Raw genomic sequence first — 22800 nt, 5'->3', positions numbered from 1 at the left:
AACTTAAGTGCCACCCAAGTTCAAACAGCTAATAAGTGTGAGGCAGAATTTGAATTCAGGTCCTCTTGACTCCAGACCCAGCTCTCTCACAACTGTACCATCTAGTTGCCTCTCTATTAGTTTTATAGTTACCCATAGCTCACAAACATTTTACTATGGTGAAGGAACTACATTAATTTAATATAGAGCAAAAGGATCCAACATAAAGGTCAGCATAAGGGCCAAACAACATGTATCAATACCCTGTGTGTTCAGAAAGTGGCCTTGTGAACATCTACAGCAGATTCCTTACAGACGTTCCTCTCACCTATTTCTAGTAGCAGATCTAATCTGAGAAACTGACATTTTAGCTGTGGAAACCATTTCACAATTCATGTGTCTATGCAACCAAAGAAAAGGGAAAAAAAAACACTTTCAATTTCTTTAAAAAGCCTTGTCTGCCCTGCTCTCTTTGAGAGAGAATTTTCCCCAGGGAGATTCCCATTTCCAAGTTCATAGACTGTAGAAGTAACACTCCTTCCTGACTTCCTCTTCAGGCAGGGGAGACAGATAGGTCTCTCTGAAATCTCAAGCCTATAGCCTCATTATTTCTTCCGAAGCCTTTTCTGTTTCCTGGGCAGAAATTCCTCTGAGCAATGTGCTTCCTTGATCACGCAGAGGCAAGATGCTATTACCCCCCTGCCCCTGGTCAAACCCAAGGATGTTGAAGGACCTGCCTGGTGTTTAACCATACCCTGAATCTCAGGAACTTTCTACAGCTGAAGATTTTAATATCTGAGATGAGGAAAAGAAACCCCTGAGGAAAACATAACAAAGAGCCAGCATTTCCACTCTGACAGCCCTCACTACTCAACCTGGCAAACATACTTCAATGTCAATGCTGAACAAATACGTTTCCATTTGCCAAGTAGAAAAAAAAAGTCATTTGTTTAGCTGATTAACCAAAGGTGTATTTGCTTATTGCTGCAACCATGGCAAGACAGTCCCTTGGATGTATCAGATTGTCAGGTGATCTTAAAGAGAGCAGCTGCCTACATTTAAACTTATTTCTTGGGAGGTGCCTGGCCAAGCACCTCAAATTGTCAGAAACAGCTCACTCTACTCTCAGGTTCCCAGTGTTGCTTGTGGCATTGTCCTGGCCCCAAACATAAGCTCTGAGCATAGCCATCGGAGAAGGTGACTAAATAGAACACCAGCTTTCCCCAGATTTGAAAAGGGGAGTTCCCAGGTCATAGGGAATTGCTGGAAGGGGGTGTTCCAGATTAAAAGCTTTCTCCATGTGGCACCCTTGACTCTAATGAATTGTAGGCCAGTGACAAAACCCCAAAGTAATGGGGGGACCAGAGGTTCCTCCTCTCCCTTAAACTAACTGCTGCCCTGTGTTTCTCTCAAGCTGCTGAGAGACAAAAATACTTGGGGAGATTCCCTCATGAAGACTGATGTCTTCACTGTGACCCTTTCTGGGGTGGGTGCCAGCTGCCTGGCTAGAACATATGGTGACTCCATGGGAGGTGGGGGAAGTAGGAATAAGAGATAGAAAGGATCAGAAAACCAATCAAAGCTAACTAAAATAATGTCAATCAATTAAAAAGAACTTATTAATAACTTACTATGTATTAAATACCTGGGATCTAGAGAAAGACAAAAACAAGGGGGGATCCATTCAGATGGGGGGAGATAATATGTAAATAACCAGGTACACCACACACCAGGGGAGTAGAAGGAATGGAACTTTAGAAGTAAACTCTCAAGTGGCTGGGAAAACCAAGGACTCATTTGAGAGGTATCTTGAAAGAATGTCATGAAGTGGCTATGAAGGAGTATATTCCAGGCATTGGGGAGAACCAGTGCAAAGAAAAAGAAAGGCATTAGAGCATTATGTATGAGGAAGAGCAAGGAGACAAGACTGTAGAGTACTAGGTAGGGAGCAGAGTGAGATAAGTCTAGAAGTTAGGAAGTGGTTAGGTAGTGAACAGCTGGAAATGGCAAAGAACTTCATCCCTGTGGATCCAGAGGTCCTAGGGAGTCACTGAAGTTTACAGAGCAGAGGAAGCAACAGGATCAGACTGGGCAGAGGGAAAACTGGAGTGGGGAGAGAGTTGAGGCAGACAGAACCAGAAAAATCTTATTGCAAAAGTCAAGTTGAGATGCCTTGAGGAACAGAAGTAGGGTGATGAAAAGGAGATGTACAGGTGAGACAGCACCAATGAAGAAGGAACAAGATTTGGCAACTGCTGTGATAAGCAGGATAACTGAAAGTGAGGAGTCCAGGAGGACACCAAGGTTGAGAATCTGGGAGACTAGAAGGAAGCTGGTGTCCTTCATAGTAATAAGGATCCAGAAAGGACCAGAAAATTAACTCTAGCCCCTTGAATATGAGAACTATGTAGCTTATTGCCTTAACTGCCAGGAAACAGAATTAAATTCAATGTCCAACCATAATAATGAACTTATCTCATGCCCTTTACACAGCTTCCAATGATTTTCACAGAATGAAAATTATTATCATTTTACTCCCTTGCTTAAAAAACTCCAATGGCTCCCTATTACCTTCAGGATCAAATAAAAACTTCTCTTATTGGTACTTCATGCACTTCAAATCTTGCCTAGGGTAAGTTCCAACTTATATATACTTGTAACACTTTCCTGTGGTTCAAACCAACTGGCCTTTTTGCTGTTCCTTACACAAAGCAATCCATTGCCAGACTCCTATCCTTACAAAAGGCTGGAATGTAATTTCCCCCCTCACCTTCCACTTTTAGAAACCCTGATTTCCTTCAAAGCCCCATTTGAAGGTCTCCTCTTACATGAGGAAAGCTTTTTCTTTTGATGCTTCCAGTTGCTGGTATCTCTTCCTCCTAAAATTATGTTGAGTGAACTTTATACATAATTTAAACTCTTTTTGATAATGGTAATACACTAAATAAAGTACTTCACAGATTCACATACTTCATATATATTTAATATGTCCATGTTGACAAAAACATAAGCTCTCTGAAGTCATGGCTGTTTTCTTTTTGTCTTAATTTCTATTATCTGACACATAGTAGGTACTTCCTATATCCCTGATGTGTTAGAACTCTTTTCTGTACTACATGATGGTTTGTGTTTTTGTCCTTAAACTTTCTCTTTTTTGTACCATGTTTAATTTTGCAAACTGCCCCAATCATTTTGGAAGTAACATTAAAGAAATAAAACTGGTTACTTTGTGCTTCATTCTCAGAAACTCCTATTATCACAGACTTGTTGCTTTTCTCTCTTATAAGGAGTAAAATAAGGGAATAGGTGACAAACTAAAATGATTCCTGATGAGAAAGCAGGGATTCTAGGCCTGAGAAGCTGAAAGAGTTCTCTCGTCTCCTTAGGAGTAGGAAAACAAAAGAGAGTGAGGTGTTGAGTTGTTTTCAGTCATGTCTGACTGTGACCTTATTGGGGGTTTTCTTGACAAAGGTTTGCCATTTCATTCTTCAGCTCATTTTACAGATGAGGAAACTGAGGCAAGTGACTTACCCAGGGCCACACAGCTTAGTGTCTGAGGCCAGATTTCAACTCAGGAAGATAAGTCTTCCTGACTCAGGCCAATTACTCTATCTAGATGCTCCGACAGAAGTTTAGAATGATAAAAAGTCACTGGTTTCAATTCTTTCCATCCTTGATTTGGTTCCTGTTTTCCAGAGTGTCTGCAAAAGGCATGCCAGGTGCAGGTTTGACATGGAAACATCACTTTTAGGTAGGGGCAGAAATACAAATTGAGCTATTAGCCAAAATGGCTCTAGGAAGTCCAAAGAACAGTAGAAAGAGAAATGGATTTGGAGTCAAAGGATGTGAGGTCATATCCCAGATATGCCACTCACAGTCTGCACAATCCCAGGTATGTGGCTTCACCTTTGGGGCCTCAGTTTCCTAATCTATGAAAAGAAGTGGTTGAAGTCATTAATGTTTAAGGTCTCCTCAAGCTCTGGGAGCTTATCTTAATGTGGAAGGTTGTAAATGATATATGTTGATTTACTGTCTATTCATTTCCCCCTCCCCCAGAAATTCATCCTCAGATAAACTTTCTGTTCAATAGGAAATGGAAGAACCAATACATTAATTCTTTTCCCAATTTGGAGAGGTAGTTGGGGAAGGATTGAGCACAAGAGATGCTAGATTCATTTCTCTCACAAATATGAACCACAAAATAAATGCCTTCAGTCTCCTCCTCCCCCACCCTCTATTTCCAAGTAACTCATAAAGGAAGGAATACATGGGAAAATGATTTCTGCAGAAATTTCCTCTCTATCTATACTTCCATGCAAACCAAGTCCTGTTCTTTTGCATAAACAGAAGTAGGAAAAATTTTTTTCTTAAAAGGATAGAAACCACTACGCCAATCATGTGACCACAGAGGAAAGATGCTACTCTTAGATAGATCCATAGAGTAATATTTTCTGTAACATATATAGTCATTAGAGAGGCCCTGCCATTATAAGTAACATTTGACATACTTTAGGTCATCAGACAGCAGGCTGAAAGATACAGTAGGAAACTCAGCCAACTTCAAAGCTGGCCAAACTTGAAGGATGACTATATACTGTATTTGGAAAACAGATGAAGAGTGACGTAATATGGGCAGATTCTGTGCTGATCTTGGCAATTAAAGCCAGGATTGCTGTCAAAATCACAGTGATATATTTTTATTTGATCATTTTGCTGCCCTGGCTCAGAAAGTAGCAAGGATATGAAGGAATTTCTTTAAAAGCTCCAAGTTCTTGCTGCTGTTGAGATTTTAATCAATTGAATTTATGCTTGGTAAAATGCTTCTAACACACGAGACATCAAAGGCAAAAGCTTAAATTAAAATTTCAAATACTTTCTACTTTCTCTATTCAGGAATATTTTTTATGTTAGAAAATACATGTAGATAAAAAAGAAGGGAGAGTGGAAGGAAGGAATAGAAGAAAGAATGAATGAAAGAAAGGAGGGAGAGAAGAAGGAAGAGAGGGAAAAAGGACAGACGGGAGGAAGGAAGGGAAGGAGGAAGGGAAGAAGATAGGAAAAGAAGAAAAGACTCTATTTTTCAGATGTACATCTGTGTAAAACACCTGATTAGTAAGAAACTATAGGCAAGGCACAGGGTACAAATTATTAAGAATTTCTGTTTGTTTAGTACCAGGAATCTTTTTAAAATGTCCTCTCATTTTTTCTTTGGTGTCTTGCTTTCCCCCATATCCATAGTTTGAGAAAAAAAAAAAACTACTTAATTACCTTGCTGAGATCTGAATTTGAAACAAATTTGCAGTTTGGTTTTGGGGAGGATACAAAGACTCAGCCATGCTCTCTACCCTTTTAAAACTGCAAACTGATTTACATACTCAAATATGATTTTTCTATTTGGAAACACGCTAATGAAGACAGGATTTTTTTTGTGAATAGAAAGCATCAAAAACGACAAACAACAAAACATTTGAACTCTATTGAAGATCATAAAGATATTAAGAAACAGAGAGAAAAAATAAAATGGCCTCAAGCTACAAAGTTCAATCATGATAACCCTTGCCTCATGTCTTAATAGTACATACTGGTGCTTTACATAAAAGCATTCGTAGATGGAGCATTTAGAATGTTATTTAATCCAGCCTACTCCATCTCTTCAGCAGCACATATAAAATACAGATCATTGATTTTCATCTTATGTCATTTTTCATGTGGCCAGGAAACACTCAGTACACACTGCTGTTGACTCTTATGTTGACACACCAACACATGATTAAGTAGGATGCTGCCCATTTTAGTGAGAGATAAAAGTCTAGATAGTTATAATTCTTTTCATATGAATGTCATCTCTAGTCTCTTTATGCTTCCAGCAGCCACTCCATGACTGATAAAAGCCTGGTTTATTGCATCTTAACAACTTTGTAGAGATTAGGAGGTTGTAGAAAATACCACTGAGGGTTAAATGTGGCTTTCTGCCATTGTTCTGAATGGACAAATTACACATTGCTTTCTTTGACAGATGTTCGATAACTGAATACAGCTGAATAAAAATCAGCTGCTAAAGGATTTGAATTTGGTTCTTTACTAGAGTTTGTTTATTGAAATGCTTTCCAAGGCTCAAACAACTCATTTATTTTGAAATATTTTAAAAAGAGATGAAGAGGGGGCAGCTAGGAAGCTCATTAGATAAAGAGGTAGGCTTGGAGATAGGAGGTTCTGGGTTCAAATTTTACTGCAGACACTTGAGAGCTGTGTAACTCCAGACAAGTTTCTGAACTTTCATCACCTACCATAGCCCTTACCACTCTTCTGCCTCAGAATCAATACATAGTATTAATTCTAAGACAGAAGGGAAGAGTTGTGTTTGTTTGTTTGTTTTTTTAAGAAAAAAATAGGAACTTTTACATTCTAAGGTCCTCACCAAATTTCCTCTATATTGGATTATGTGTTCTGAACTGTGAAGCTGACACTGAAAATGGTTCATTCAATCACATTTTTCAGATGTACATCTCTGTAAACTGATCTGATTAATTTTAAATTATTATGCCTAGGAAAACATTCTACTGATTCAGTTGTGTTGCACCAAAGCCAGCACTGTCAGTTGCTACTGAACAAATAATTTAATGGTAAATTTTCAGTTTCTCTTGAATTTTGGGGGGGAGGAAGCTCTCAAAGTATAAACTCCCTTGGCTGCCATATATCAGTAGCTCTATTTTAACCTACAGCTTCCTAGACTTTATCTGCAGTACAGAAAGTCAAACAGGTTTTCTTGACAACAATGGTAGACCCTCTAGATCAACTACCCCATGGTGCTTCTCAGATTTAGATTTGGCTCAAGCACCATGTCCAACATAAAGCCTTTCCTGATCTCCCAAATGCTACTGCCCTTTCTTCCTAACAATATTGTACAGAACCATTTTATATTCATATTTGGATTTTATTCTTTATGTACAAATATATACATATATAGGCAGGATATAATATGTATACATATACATACACACATATATAAATATACATATAGCAGGTGCTTAATAAGTGTTTATTGACTGAATGATTTAGCTACAATTGTCTTATGATAATTCTCCTATACAAACCATAAGCATGTATCACAAGGTATACCTTGACTAAACTGTGAGCTCCTTAAGGGCAGGGACTGCCTATAAATCAATAAACATTTACTGAGCACCTGCTACGTGCCAGGCATGGGACTAAATACTAGGAAGCCATAAGAGGAATGTGTAGTCCCTGCTTTAAGGAGCTTACAATCTAATGGGAAATAATACAACATCTAAATAAATATGTATGTGTATGTAGAGTTACAGGAGAAATAGAGAATAATTAACAGAGGGAAGTCACAGAATTAAAAGGGGTTGGGGAAGGCTTCCTGTTAAAGGAGGGATTTTAGTTGGGAGTTAAAAGAAGCCAGGGAGGTCAGTAGTGAGACTACAGGATGTAGAGTATTCCAAGCATATGCAAGAGCTAGAGAAAATGCCATGGATAGCCTTGCTGGTGGACCAGTAAGGAGGCCAGTGTCATTGGTTCAAAGAGTACATGATGGGGTGTATATATAAGAAGACTGGAAAGGAGTGGGGTGGCAGATTATAAAGAGCTTTGAATGCCAAAAGAGAACTTTGTGTTTGATTCTGTAGGCAATGGGAAGCCACTAGAGTTTACTGAATAAGGGAATGATATGGTCCAACCTGTGTTTAAGAAAATCATTTTGCTGCCTGAGTAGAGGATGTATTGGAGTGGGAAAGACTCTGAACCAAGCAGAAGTGATTGCAATAGTCCAGGTATGAAATAATGAGTTAGGGTAGGGGCAGTGTCAGGGAGAACTGGACATATTGAAGAAATGTTAGAAAGATGAAAGCCATGGTTACAGCTTAGATGTGGGTAGTGAGAGACAGTGAGGAATCCAGGATGATTCCTTGGTCTATAAGTCTGAGGGACTGGGAGGATGATGTTGCCCTCCACAGTAATAGGGAAGGTAGGAGTGGGAGAGGATTTGGGAGAAAGATAATGAACTCTATTTTGGCCAGCTGGGGCTTCAGATGTCTCCTGGACATCCAGTTTGAGATATCTGAAAGGCAGATAGAGACACAAGATTGGAGGTCAGTAGAGAAACTGGTGCAGGATCGGTAGACTTGGGAATCCTCAGCATAAAGATAGTAGCTGAATACATGGGAGTTGTTAAGATCACTAAATGAAGTGAAGGGAAGGAGGAACATGACAAATGTAAGAGACACTTACAATTAGAGGGTATGATCTGGGGTAGAATCCAGCAAAGAAGACAGAAATGGAGGCATCATATAAGCAGGAGGAAAAGCAAGAGAGAATAGCATCCCTCAAACCTGGATAGAACAGAATAGCAAGCTTTTTTGCTTTTATGTGTATTCCCAGTCCTTAGAATATAGTACCTAGCACATAGTAGGTACCTAATAAACACTAGCAGACAGATTTATCATATAATACAACTCTACTTAAAATGGAAAAAATGAGTTTTGGGTTTTTTTTTTTTTGAGAGCAGATGATGATAAGCCTATAAGAACACTGTGGTCCATAGGCATTTTTCTTTAAACACTCACCTTCCACCTTAAAATCAATACTATGTATTGGTTCCAAGGTAGAAAAGTGGTAAGGGCTAGGCAATGGCAGATAAGTGAATTGCCCAGGATCACACAGCTAGGAAGTATCTGAGTCCAGATTTGAACCTAGGACCTCCTGTCTCTAGGTCTGACTTAATACACTGAGCTACCGAGACACCCCTCCATAGGCATTCTAATCCCACCAGGGAACAAATCCTAAAGCCATACTAATTCTTTAACAGCAATGTATTTAATTAACAAGAATAAATCATTCCCTCTTTCAGGTTTACTTGAAAGAAAGAGTATATATAGAATATGACTGATTATCAGTCAATGCCACATTGACTGAAATATGGTGAAAGAATTATGCCAATCTTATTCTATTACTTCCAGTTCCCATTTCTTGAGATTCTAACATGAAAGTAATCAACAAGCAAAGTGGCACACATTCCAATAAATTGGCTCCACTATGGATTATGGAAATTATTAGCCACCAAGAGAGAAGTCTAATTAATTAGGAGTTTTCCTAGCTACACACAGTTAAATTTTGATATCTCCAAACTTCCTTGGGAAATGACAGAGAGGAGATAGAAAACATCAGGCTACAGATAAAGAACCATTTGTGTATAAAAAAGCTGTGTGAATTACAGTGATCCATCAGTTTTTTAATTCAATGTAACCCAGGAATTTCTGCTATACTTCAAATAATAATGCTTTTTTAAATGTTTATTTTATCTCTTCTCTTTTGGAAAAGAAATTAGGGTCCAATCCGACATCCACGTTCTTTCTAACATACCTGTTGCTTTAAGCTTTAATCTGTTGGCAGTTAGCCACCTCTGAGTATGCCTCAAAGCACTCTGTGAATGGCACCTCTAGACCTTAGGCTGATTCTGAAAGCATGAGGGTATGCAAGAGTAGGCTACTAATACAAAGCTAGTTGAAGTTTATTGCTTAGTTTTAAATAGTGGGAATTGCTCAGTGTCACGTACACCCACCAGTTAAGAGGTTTCCTATGAACAAATTAAGAAAATCTCCCTCCATCACCTGGCACCTATTCCAGGGTCAGCTACAATTGTGAATGCAAAAAGTGGATTGATTCTTGTGGGGGGGGGCGGAATAAACCAAAACAAAAGCAGCCCATCTGTCTGTCGGTCATGATCAGAACCACAGCTCAGTAACAGATGGAATAAACAAGTTACAGGCAGACCAAACTGCAGTTAAAGAAAGGCTTTTACACTTTGAATCATTTTCTGAGTAAAAACATCTGTACCAACTCTTTTCATATCGGTTCTGCCTCATGCCCAAGGTCTTGTACTCTATCAGTGAAAAGTTAATGAAAAATTGTAAGGCATTAGAAAAATAAGAGGCCTACAACACCAACACCAACACCAACCCCCTTAAATCCTGGTTTAGTGATTCAGTTCAACAAATACCAGCATGAGCAAAGTTGAGTAATATCTAATCCCCAACCCCAAGGAGCTTAAGATCAAATTGGGGAGATAAGATATAGCCCAAATCACCATAATACAAAGCAGAACATGAGAAGTGCTAGAGAGAGCTACAGACAAAGTACTCTGTAAGCAAGAGAAGGCTGGGGAAGGTTAAGTTTGATGATGGGATGAAATCTTAAGAGTAAAGCTTTTTTTTTTTTATAAAGGCTATATTATAGGGAGGGGATTCCAAGCAGAATGAACAATTTTTAAAAATGTTGAAAATTACAGAGGTGGTTGGGGAACAGAGAGTAGTCCAGCTGGCCTAGAGCTTTAGAAAAAAAGGAAGATAAATAGTAAGAGAAAAAAAAAACTAGGAAGTTAAGTTGAGGTCAGGGAAGGGAAAGCTTTGAATGACAGGATAAGGAGTTAGACTTTATCATGAAATCAGTGGGGAGTTCTTATAGGATCCTGGACAGGAGAATAACATGAGCAGAGCCAAGATTTTTGACAAAATGATTCTTGTGGCAGATTTGAAAGTGGATAGGGATAGGGGAATGTGGAAATCAGTTCAAAGTCTAGCATTTCTACTGCTAAGACATTCTGGAGTATACTTACCATCATTCAGTCTTTCTTTGATGATCTTGCAGTTCTTATCCTAAACATCAATTACAAGAGCATAAGGACTAATGTATAGAATCTGACCCTTTGTTTGTTTAGTCCAGGTTGCATCTTTAATAGCCATACAAAGGAACATATTGCCAAAGGACAAGGTCATCCTAAGTTATGAATACAAAAATATTCACAGAAGTATATTTCACGTAGTAAAGAACTTAAAATTAAAGGGGGGCACCTATTATTTGGAGAAAGACTGAACAAATTATGTTTATGTAAATTAGGGAAGGCTAGGGCTATAGTCTGGACCTGTAATTTCATTAATATTGGGAAAATCCTGGGTGAGAAAACTCCAGTTATCAAAGGAGCTCAGTATCTTCTCTGAAATGGACAGTGTTAGATAGTTGTTCAGTTCACTAAGAAGGGAATCCTTTCTACCACTGGAAAATGGCATCATGTCTGTGATGTACAATCTTAGAGATTTGCCTTAAAAACTAAGAGGGCACAATATCCCCAAAACCAGAAAGTGAGTGTGCTTCAGAGAATAGACTTGAACCCCATCTTCCTTGCTTCAAGGCTAGCTCTCTGTCCACTATGACAAAGTAGTTCTTACATGTAAATGTAATGGAATATTATTTGGAAAGATCTGTAAGAACTGAGACAGAGAAAGGTGATCGAACCAAAACAATTTATGAAATATCTACAACATTAAACATATTCAACAATTTTGAAATATCAAAGAACTCTGATCAATGCAATGATCAATCCTGCTTTATAACACTCACATTCTATAATAAAACATTCTAACCAGCTCTTTAAAAAAACCAACCCTTTCTTTCTATCTTAGAACCAATACTGTATATTGCTTCCAAGGCAAAAGAGTGGTAAGGGCTTGGTAATAGTGGTTAAGTGCCTTTCCCAGGGTCATAGAGCTAGCAACTATCTGAGGCTAGATTTGAAACCAGGACCCCTCATCTCTAGGTCTGACTATTAATCTACTGAGCCATTTAGGTGCCCCCTAACTTCTCTTGAGACTACAAATTCAGAATGGAAAGTAAGTTTTCAGACATGGCCAATATCATGGATTTGTTTTGCCTGACTAGGATAATTTAACTATGATAAGGAAGAACAGTGAAACCTTCCTCCCTACTCATCCTCCACTTTTTTTAAAAGAAAGAAAATAGCATTGATAAAAACATTTAAAGAAAGTACACAGAGAGGAGGTTCACAGGGACAGACAATACAGATAGCTTTGAAATTGAAGTGATCAACAGAAAACATACTTCAAAAAACCTGACTATAAATAATGAGACTCGTAATTTCATTGGTAGTCCTGGTTTTCCATCCTTTTTTGTATCTAAATATATTCATAGTGTTTGTCAAGCTCAGAAAAAAAACCCTAAAAATGTCTAATTTTTAAAGGACTAGCACCAGTGAGAACCCATGTAATTCCTTCTATTTGTTCTAAATGTACAACCATCCAGCTTCATTCAGTACTCCTTCATTTGAATCTTTCAGGATTTGATTAATAACTATCCAGGTTTGCTCTAGTTATACTCATTATGATTTTGTAGCCTTAGATTATAACTTCCAAAACCATATATTCTAAATCTTTGAATCTGCCCCACAGATATCCTTCCTTTCATTTCCTTTGCCCTCTGATTGCTATTCTCTGTAGAGTATAGCAGATGCATGAGTAATTCAGGTCAGTTCAAACATTAAGTGTCTATAGCGTTCAGAGCAAGAGGCACTAGACTCTTAATTTTTGTGTATTTTGACACTCTGATAAAGTCTGTGAAACCCTTTTCAGAATAATGTTTTGAAAGGAATAAAATAAAACCCACAGGAGTACAACATGAAATCAATTATACTGAAAATTATCAAAAGATATTTAAATATAAAACAAATTCCTTGACTCCAGGTAAAGAACCCTGAGAGAGCCAACTTCGAAGTTAAGAAAGACCTGGACTTCAAAGTTCCAACTCTTAAATATGACCTTAATCAAGTCACTTAACATATCTTGGCAACTTTCTCAGATGACAAATTATAGACTCAATGATAATCTGCATTGTAGATTGTCCCCTCTACCAGTGATATCACAGGTCCAGCTGTACCCTTCCAAAAATGTTCAAGTTAATGTGTGGAATATAAAGATGTGTAAGTCACGGTTCGGTACAACATTTAAAGGTGAGGGACTTTACTAATCTTGTTCTATGGCATATGATTAAAACCCAAACCTCTTTTTTTGTTTCTTTCCCCTCTGATTATGTCTTCTACCTGCAGTCAAATGTACTTTTAATATGCTAAATCTTCTATTCTAGTCAGGATTTTAAATTCTGTGCCAGGTGGTTGGTGTATATATATATATATATGTACATAGTCTGACAAAATAAGGCAAGAAATCTCACTATAAAATAATAAGGAAAAAGGGAGGATACTTGCTAACACATTAAATTTAAGATTAAGCATAATGTTTTAGACTAGTCAAAAGATATGGTTATTATATTACAAGAAAGAACAACAGTACACAGAATGGATGTATTCCACAGAGATGTTATTAAGTCAGCTATTGCAAGCATAACCTATCAAATCGCCTGAATCTATTTAATTTGACTTTTTCCATACAATGATTACTGACACATATCTACATGTATGTATATGTATATACATATATATGGTGGACTGATATAAAATTTGGTGGGTTGATTAATTTATGGTTTCCCAGGGATTGCCAGCATTAGAACAACAATAATATCACATTTATATGGAATATTAAGGTTGGCATAGCCTTTTCCTCACAATGATGCTGTGAAGAAGGCAAAGCAAGAATAATCCCTGTTTTGCAGATAAGAAAAATGTGCTTGTGAGTGGTTACTGATATTGACAAATAGCATAGCTAATAAGGAATGGAGTTTGTTAGTATCTGAACCCATTTTTCTTATTTTAAATGCATTGCTCCTTCTACAAGACCACAGTGCTTTGGTGTCATATACTAATAGTCAAGAGAAATTGCTAAACAACTCATGGCATATTGTGATGGAATACTACTGCACCGTAAGAAATGACAAGTAGGTTGATTTTGGAAAAACATGAAAAGACTTACATGAAATTATGAAGAATGGAACAAGTATAACCAAAAGAGCATGATGAACAACAACAGAAATATTGTTTGAAGAATGACTTGTGTGTCTACCTCTAGAGAAAGAACTAATCAATACAAATAAGCAAGACATTGTTTTATAAACTATATTTTTTTTCAAATGATGCCTTTAATCTAGGAAGGGAAGGAGTAACTTGAGCATTTTAATGTAACAAAAAATTTTTAAATAATATACCCTGGGTTCTGAGTTCTATTAATAATTATTTCATGTCACAAATTTTCTAATGAGTCACAAAATACTTAGAAATTCACTATCTGCTCCAACTCTGATTATGGAAAATGAGTCATTGACAAGTTTTTAAATAAAATAAAAATTAAATTAAATTAACCTTATTGCTTCATGCTGGCTGGTAAGAAGAAGGCAGTGTAAGTTATTAATAATCTAACCAAATCAACATTTATTAAGTGCCTACTACATGCTGGGCACTGTGCTAAAACAGACATTTGTTTACCACTTGGACATTTGTATGGCATATTGAATCAAGAGCTGGCTTTTAAACTAGTGGGGTTGTGTCTGACTAGTGACTGGTTATGTAATCTTAGACAAGGCTATTTATCAACCAGTGCTCTAGTCAACTCTAAAACCTGAAACTTAGTTTCATCCCCTACGAGTTTTCCTTTGCCAAAGAAATCACAGGTCCCATTAAAGTGGGGATTATTAATTATACGTAGTAATTGAAACATTGTGGAATGATCAAATGTAATAGACTTTGCTACTAAGCAATGCAGTGGTCCAGGACAAGAGGGACTTATGAGAAAGAAGGGTAACCACAGCTAGAGAAAGAACTTTTGGAGAAGAAATGCAGAAGAAAACATATGATTGATCACTTGTTTATATGGGTATATGATTTGGTGTTTTGGTTTTGAAGGATAACTTTGTTACAAAAATTAATAATATAGAAATGGATTTTGAGTGATAATATATGTATAACCCAGCGAATTTGCTTATCAATTCTGGGATGGGGAAGGAAGAGGGAAGGGAGACAACATGAATCATGTAACTGTGGGGAAAATAAATAAATCAATGGAAAACAAAACAAAACAAAAAATTAAGTGGGGATTCTTAACTTTTTGGGATATTATGGACTGCTTTCTAGTCCAGTGAAGTCTATGGATTCCTCTCAAAATTGATCATTAAATACATATGATAACACCCAAAGAATTACAAAGGACATCAACTATATTGTATTATTATTACATTTAAAACAAATTTAAATTAAAAGCAAGTTTATGGAACCCAGGTTACGAATTTTAAAATTAGAAAATTTTTATATACATAAAATCCCATTTGAGCCACATACTGTGATGTGGGTACTACAGGTACAACTATCTCTGTTTTGCAGATGAGAATACTAAGGCTAAAATTAGTTAAGTGTCATTAGGGTATATGTGGCTAAGTTACAGAATTTTAAGCAAATGCCTTTATTGCTTTTGAGAACACATAAAAACAGTAAATAATGTCAAACAACAGCATTTTCAATTAGGGATCCTTTCAGATCCTTGCCTTATTGAAAAAGTAAGGATTGTTTCAAATCAGCACTTTCATTTTCACATATACTTGGCTACCAATGAAGCATTCTATTCTCTGAAGCAGATTACACACAATTCTGACCACATTAGTAAGCATTATTCAATTCAAACATCAATCAAATTATTCATGAAGCATTTTTTTCCATTTTTTAAAAAATAGATGAAGTTCAAAAGGTAAGTCTGTTCTTTGGAGAAGCATATTTTTACTGTACTAATTGTCAGAATCTGTACCACCATCTCCAAGCTCCTCTCCCTTTCAAACATACAAAGCTCACCACCCTCTTCTTCTTGTCCTTCCTCCAGAGGCTATAGACAAGACATAGAGATAAGAGAACTAGAAGAAAGGCTACCTTTCCCAGTTAACATGTCAAGTCTGGAATTATGACCATCTCCAGATAGTTTCTTATTTCCTTTTTGCCAATAATATCAAATCAAGTTATTTTACTAGAGCAACAAATAGGTAATAATTCTATTTCTACACCCCAACTTTGCCTGTCTTTCTATGGAGCAGGTTTTTTATGATTAACTAGAGAAATCTCCCCTGAAAGCCTAAAATACTGCCCCATTGTAGAGTGGAAAGATATCTGGATTCTTCAAGGCTAGGTCTGGACAGCACAAGCTTTGGCGAGTGTTGCACTAATCTGAAACGAACTGGATATCTAACATTGGAAGATCGTTCTTTCATTTAATCAATAAGCATTTATTAAGCATTTGCTATATGTCATATATAATGTATGACATAATATATATGCTATATGTATTAAATATTGGGAAATCAAAACCAAAAAACAATGCCTGTCTTCAACAGGTTTACTGTCTTAATCGAACTAAGCAGGAAGAGCCTCAACACCAAACTGGCTATTGAGTGATAGATTTCAGTCACAACAACTTGAAGAGTTATTCACTCCAGTAGACAGAGAAACCATACTGATCAAATCACAGGTATCAGGAGTCTTGGGATATCTATTTTAAACTTCCAAATTCAGGTATACTTCATTCCAAAGTTCCTCAAAACCTGTCCTTAATTTATTCGTATACCTTTATTATATATTCTGCCTCTTCCTCCACTCTCTATGGTCCAGGTAAGTCACCTTTTTAAATTATTCCTCATATACAAATTTTCATTTCTTCATTCCCTTCAGCTTCTCTCCTATCAAATTTTAACCACTTGATATATATTCCATATCTAATTATATATGTACATTTGTGTCCCTAATAGAATGTAAGCTCCTTGAGAGCAAGGATTGTTCCAGCTATGCCTTTGTGACCCTAGCACCAAGGACAGTTCCTGGCACATGGATGGAACTTAAATACTTGGTGATTGGCTATATAGGACATAAATTCCTCAAAAGGCATATGAGGGAAGACAAGGAAAAACAAGAAGCCTGAGGAAATGCACAAAAAGTAATTAAAACTGACTCAAATGTGACTGAAGATAGTAGAGTCCTAGAATTGGATTTAGATTCAGTTCCTATTCCTGCCTCTGTTAGGATCATTTACCTAAAATTGGAAGGAATATCCGAAGCCACTTCTTTTTCTAGGTCTAGGTTCTTCATCTGCAAAATAATTCCACTAGATGAGATGATCTCTGTGGAATCTTTTCTAGTTTAAAATCTATGATCTTATGAGTTGTCATCACATTCCTTTAGATCGCACTTCCCTTTCTTTCTCTCAAAGGTCATAAACTATCAAAGTGAGGAAGAAAAAAAAAGGAAAAAGAAAAACATTCTGCTGTGAATTCAGAGAGTTGTTTTTGACCATGAACAAATCATTTACTCCTTCCTGGGCCTCACTCTGCACTCATGTAAACTAAGAAGGTGGGTTTAGATAAGAAGTTCTTAATCTTTCCTCTGGAAACCTTGTGAAGCCAGTTGATCCTTTCTCAGAATTATGCTTTTAAATATGTGAAGGAAATGCTAAATTTCAGTTAGAGGCCAATGAAAATACATAAAATTATTTTTCCCATCTAAGTCTACAAATTCTCTGATCTTTGGGGTCCAAGGTCTCAAAGTTAAAAGTCTCTAGTCTATATAATCTTCAAGGTCCACAGAAGATGGAAGTTTCTAGGATCTTTCAGCCATACTGGTCAGAACAGACATCCAAAGCTAATGAGTAAATGTTAGCTGCACAGACTTTTTATGCGTGCCCAGAAGGAGTTTAGATTATTATTTATTATACAATAGTAACCAATGAAGGTTTTTTGATAGGAAGGTGACATGATTGGAAGCCTGCATTGGAGAAAACACTGCCATTAGGGTGAAAGATGCATTAGGAAAGGATTATAACTAATTTTGTCATTTAACAATGGAATCAAGTTTCAGAAGGACTTAAAGGTTAATACAGAAAAGAGTACTCAACTTTTCGAATGTTTCTACTCTCAAGTCCATTGTACCAAACATCAGTTAGTTATCACCTAATATTACCTTAAGCTTCAGTTTAGGGTCTTTATTTTTTTTCCATGACATAAGAAGGAATGACTTATTGACTAAGGTATCCCACAACATCTTAATAGGCTCAAATTGTTGTTGAATGTCATAGTACCTCTGGACTATGTGTGGGCTCTAGTTAAGAAGTTACTACATTCTTTAGTGTTTAAGAGGTTAATCTACTATGAGTGGCTATAAAAATGGCTTTTTTGAACCTATATAGTTATTAAGAGGTTTGGGGATCCTGTTGTTAGGTGTGGTACAAAAGTAAATGTCCCTGAGAATCACTGGACTTATCTCTGTGCCCCACCCCCAAAATTAAATAAACAAGCTATCATGATAAGTCCAAATACGAGGCCTTATTTATTTCATGGATTTGTACTGGCCTCTAGGGAATCCATCTGGACTACATCTGTTCAATATACTTGAATTCCTGCTACTCTTCCCTTCTCTCTTCACAAAAGCTTTCCTGAAGTTGCAGTGAAGAGATGGAGTACCTAGGTAGAGCATTGTGGATTGCCAGTTCATTTTGATTTGATTAATATTTAATAAACTACTATTACTGTACATGATCACAAGGATAACCTCAGGATAATACAATCTTTTTGGCCACATTAACCCTCAAAGGCCACCCAGTAAGTCCCAGAAGGGTTGCTGTCTGCACCAGGGCAAGGAATACTTCAGAAACCAATAAAATCACAGACCTTTGAATTAGACATGTGCAAAGGACTCAATACTAGGCTCGGGGGAAACAAGAAATTAAGAATCTACCATCTAGTAAGTGAGGTATGACAAATAAACAAATACAATATTACAAATGATACATTCTATATTTGATTTGATACATTTGATAAATTTGATACATTCTATATATTAAAATCTAGTAGGCACAACTATTTGCAGTTTTAGCAGAGTTGGAGACTCTTAGTATAGTGATTCCTTACACTGAAAAAAATGGTAATCCTTTGGTGACTTGGGAAATAAGTCTTAAGGAATTGCCTGTGAACCTTTAAATAATATGTGGTCACTCACCAATCAGAAAAAGCAACAGAGAACCCAAGTATTTCCAACCCCAAAGCTTAGAACTCTATTCACTATGCTGCAGTCCTTCTACTCATACATTACAAATAAAAATGAACAGAATATGATTAAGGTATAAGGAAACACAAACATATGGATGAAGGGAAGCACTTCAAGATGGCAGAGAAAAAATATAGAAGTGGATATGATGCCTGGACTTGCCTTGAGGGAGGAAAAGAATTTCAAGAAGCAGCACTATGGTGGAGAGATTAGGACATTCCAGTGGAAGTCTGAGGAGTGGTGGGAACAAAGAAATCAAGGCTGAGGAAGTTACAGCTAATATTAGACAATTATAAGTAGAGAAGACTGGTTAAAAATGGTGTGGAGGTGTGTGGTCAAGATCAGGTTAGAAAGATTGGGGTTGACCATGGAGCTCTATTCATGAAACTGCAAAGGACTGCAAATTTACGTTAGGGCTGTCTTTAGAGGTTTACAATGGCCAGAAAAATGAGTTTATATTATTATTCATTATACCTTGGTAACCAATGAAACTATTTTTTGGATAGTGACATGATTAAAATTCTACATTACAGAAGATACTCTTACATTAATGTGAAAGATGAGTTAGGAAAGGAAGAAACTGGAGTCTGGAAGAAATTCTCCAGAGGAGAGATAATAAAGGCTTGACCTTGGTTGGTGGCAGGGAAAGTAGAAAGAACAGGGTCAATAAAATAAGTCTGATAATGGTAGGACATCAACTGGCTGAATGTGAAACAGGGTGTTAGAAGGGAAAGCTTAAACAATGGCTCTAAAGTTTCATGCTTGGCACCATCAAATAGAAATTGAGAAATAGGAAAGTTGGGAAGATCAAGTTTGGAGGAAAAGATGATGAGTTCAGTTTCAGACAGGTCAAGTATGAGGCATTGGCAGGACAACTAGGTGGAGAGGTCCAGCAGGCACCTGGAGATGTAAAATTGGAGCATTTGGAGATCAGGCCTGGAGAAATATTTGCATTAGAAGTGAGAACTAAAGCCACAGGAGTAGAGAGTTCACCAAAAGAGTGAATGTACAGAGAGAAGAGTGGACAAAAGACAAAGTTTTATTAAAGGATGCCTCCACTTTGCAAGCAGAAGTGGGAGAAAGGAGACCCTCAAGAAGATATCAAAGTACAGCCAGAGGGAAGTAGGAGAGCCAACATATTCTGGATATGAAGGGAATGGCTGAAATCCCTTTCTGAAGCTTATATAAACTAATGTGTTTTTTTTTCAAACCCTTACCTTCTGTCTTAGAATCAATTTTGATGCTAAAGCAAAAGAACAGTAAGGGCTAGGCAATTGAGGTTAAGTGACTTGCCCAGAATCACACAGAAAGGAAGTGTCTGTTGTCATCTTTGAACCTAGGTCCTCCTGACTCCACGCCTGGTGCTCTATCCACTCTGTTCTACCTAGCTGCCTTCAACATACAATTTTAACAATCTTTTAATTATCTCAAATTACACATTTTAAATGCCCAAATATACCTACCACATAATATGTGCCTTAAAAAACCTGTTGATTCATCAATGAGCTCTGTTTCATTAAAAGGTTCATTTTGTATTGTCCTTTTCCCCTTCTATCATACCAGGCTTTCCATCGTTGCCTCATTGCTTTCTCCTCTGACTTAAAAGTCTATAGAGAGACATCAGTGGAATACCACTGGGGCTAAAAACAATCCCTCTCCTTCATCAAGCATTTCACAGACCACAGATTACAGAGATGCCCGTTTTCAATCTAGCACTTCAACACTCTGTTCCTAACCTCTGCTTAGATATAAAGGGATACTCGAAAAGACAGACCCCCTGAGCATTTGCTATATGGAGAAACCTCTTAAAAATAACATTTAAACAGAAGAGTATGATGAAGCCCTTGGTTGGTGCCTGTTGACTACATTATGATGTCTTTGTGCAGTTAGGTAATATAGAAGATAAAGCTTTGGACTAGGAATCAGATCTGAGTTCAAATTATGACTCAAACATTCATTAGCTGTGTGTGACCTTAGATAAATTACTTAATCTTTATAAGCCTTAATCTCTTCATCTATAACAAGAAGGATAAAAATAGCACCTACCACTTAAGGTCATTTGGAGGATCAAATAAAATAATATGTATAAAGTACTTTGTATGTCTTAAATGTTAGCTTTATTATTAAGACAATGGGAGAACTAGGTAGTCCAGTGGATATAGTGCCAGATCTGGAGTCAAGAGGAACTGTGCTCAAATCTGACTCTGGATACTTCTGATCTGCATGATCCTGGGGAGGTCACTTAACCCCAATTGGTCAGTACTCTTTTAGAATTGATACTAAGACAGAAGGTAAGATTTAAAAAAATAATTAATGACCAGATATTTTAAAATTTAAATATTAAGTATTAAAGCTACTTTATGTATTCCCCACAACCCTAGCATCTATTGTCCTCCTTTGAAGCCTTGAAAGGACTTGCTTTGAATATATTCCATGTGTATATATTGTTTCCTCCAATAGAATGTGAAGAAAGTCTGTTTCACTTTTGGTAAATGCATTTTCAACATCTGGCAAAAAGTAGATTCTTAAAAAGATGCTTGTTGACTTATTAAAAATGCATAAAACTATGAGGATGGCCAAAATTATTCACCATGTAAATATGTCCTCATTCTTGATGGAGTTTTCCCAGATTGGGGGAACTTCTAAAGTTCTTACAGAATATGTGTGGAATATTGGTAAAGGTCCCAGACATCTGGCAGGCTGTGAAGTAACAGTATATGGTCGTCTGGGTATAGAAAGCACTGCTACCCTCTGGGTGGTCAAGGTTTCTCTTCCCAAAGATCACACCTCTGAGATTCATGATCCTTTCTTCCCCCTGACCCATCCCAGATACTGCTCCTATATTCCTCTCCTGCCCTACTACTAATCCAGCATAGTACAGTAAATCAGTCACTTAAATTGTGATAACTATTTAAGTAGAGTAGGAGAATGGAAAGAAACAAAATTCACTGATGCTCTTTGTTACATGAATGACTTTTATCAATATGGGGAGGGAGATCCTTCTATGGACCCACAGTACAATCCTTTTCCTGAAGGTTTTAAGAAAGCAGATGACCTTTCAGTTCCCTTGAGTGAATGTTAATAGATATTTAATATGTAAGTTCCTGAGTTAGATTCTGGTGACATAAAGAGAACACCAAATTATATAATGCAAAGGAACTTCTAGAGTCAGAGAATAGTAACAACTAAGGAGAATCAGGGAAGGTTTCTCTAGGAGGTGGTACCTGAACTTTTCTTGGAAGGAAGTCAGGGATTATAATACGACAGAGATGAGGAGGCTGACATGATCAGGATTGTGCATCAGGAAGACAAATCTGGCCACAGCATGTCAAACTGAGAGGGGAGAGTAGGAGGGAGGAAGAAAAAAGAGGAGAGTGAAGGAGTAGGAGAATCACTGCAATAAGATATAATGAGGGCTTCCAATATGGTGGTGGAAGTGGGGATGAAGGGAGAGGGATTGGCTGAATCAGAAAAGACAATAAAGCATTTCTAAAGTCATAACTGTTCAGTGAGTAAAGAGATTGATGTATAAAAGCAATGCATTTTAGACATACATTTCAGGCAAATAGTTACTGAATAAAGCAAGGTGAAGTTTAAGGATGTACATTGTTATTTCATTTTCTAGATTTCAATGTTTTAATCATCAAGAACAAGCAGACTTTATTTTCTATTTACAACTTTTGTGTAATATGAAAATTACCAGGATAGTACACAGAGCTATTTGTTTCAATGACAAAAAACAGAAAAAACAACAGTTAGCTATTAAACTTATTAATCATATAAACTAAATTTGGTTAAGTAAAATGCTACTGGACCAGTTTTTTCATGAAGCCTAAAGACTCCAAACAATAAAAATTCATTAAGGCAATTAAAAGAATCACTGAAGTATCAAAATATAAAATAAAACCATATAATTATAAACTTTTCTGTGTAGTATAGAGAAAACCCAGGCATAAGAGATAAAAATAAAATCCCATTCATGGAGACAAGAAGTA

At 36.9% G+C, this 22800-nt stretch overlaps 1 protein-coding gene across 1 annotated transcript in view; it reads right to left on the bottom strand.

The window, feature by feature from the left end:
- The window catches only part of FAM171A1 (family with sequence similarity 171 member A1), a 184812-nt gene that overhangs the window by 124044 nt on the left and 37968 nt on the right, over nucleotides 1-22800 (bottom strand). The gene's annotated exons all lie outside the window — the stretch shown is intronic.

The sequence above is a fragment of the Monodelphis domestica genome, chromosome 5, assembly GCF_027887165.1.
Source record: "Monodelphis domestica isolate mMonDom1 chromosome 5, mMonDom1.pri, whole genome shotgun sequence".
Lineage (NCBI taxonomy): Eukaryota > Metazoa > Chordata > Mammalia > Didelphimorphia > Didelphidae > Monodelphis > Monodelphis domestica.
Note: the sequence above shows the minus strand (reverse complement) of the source record. Positions and strands in the feature narration are given on the sequence as shown.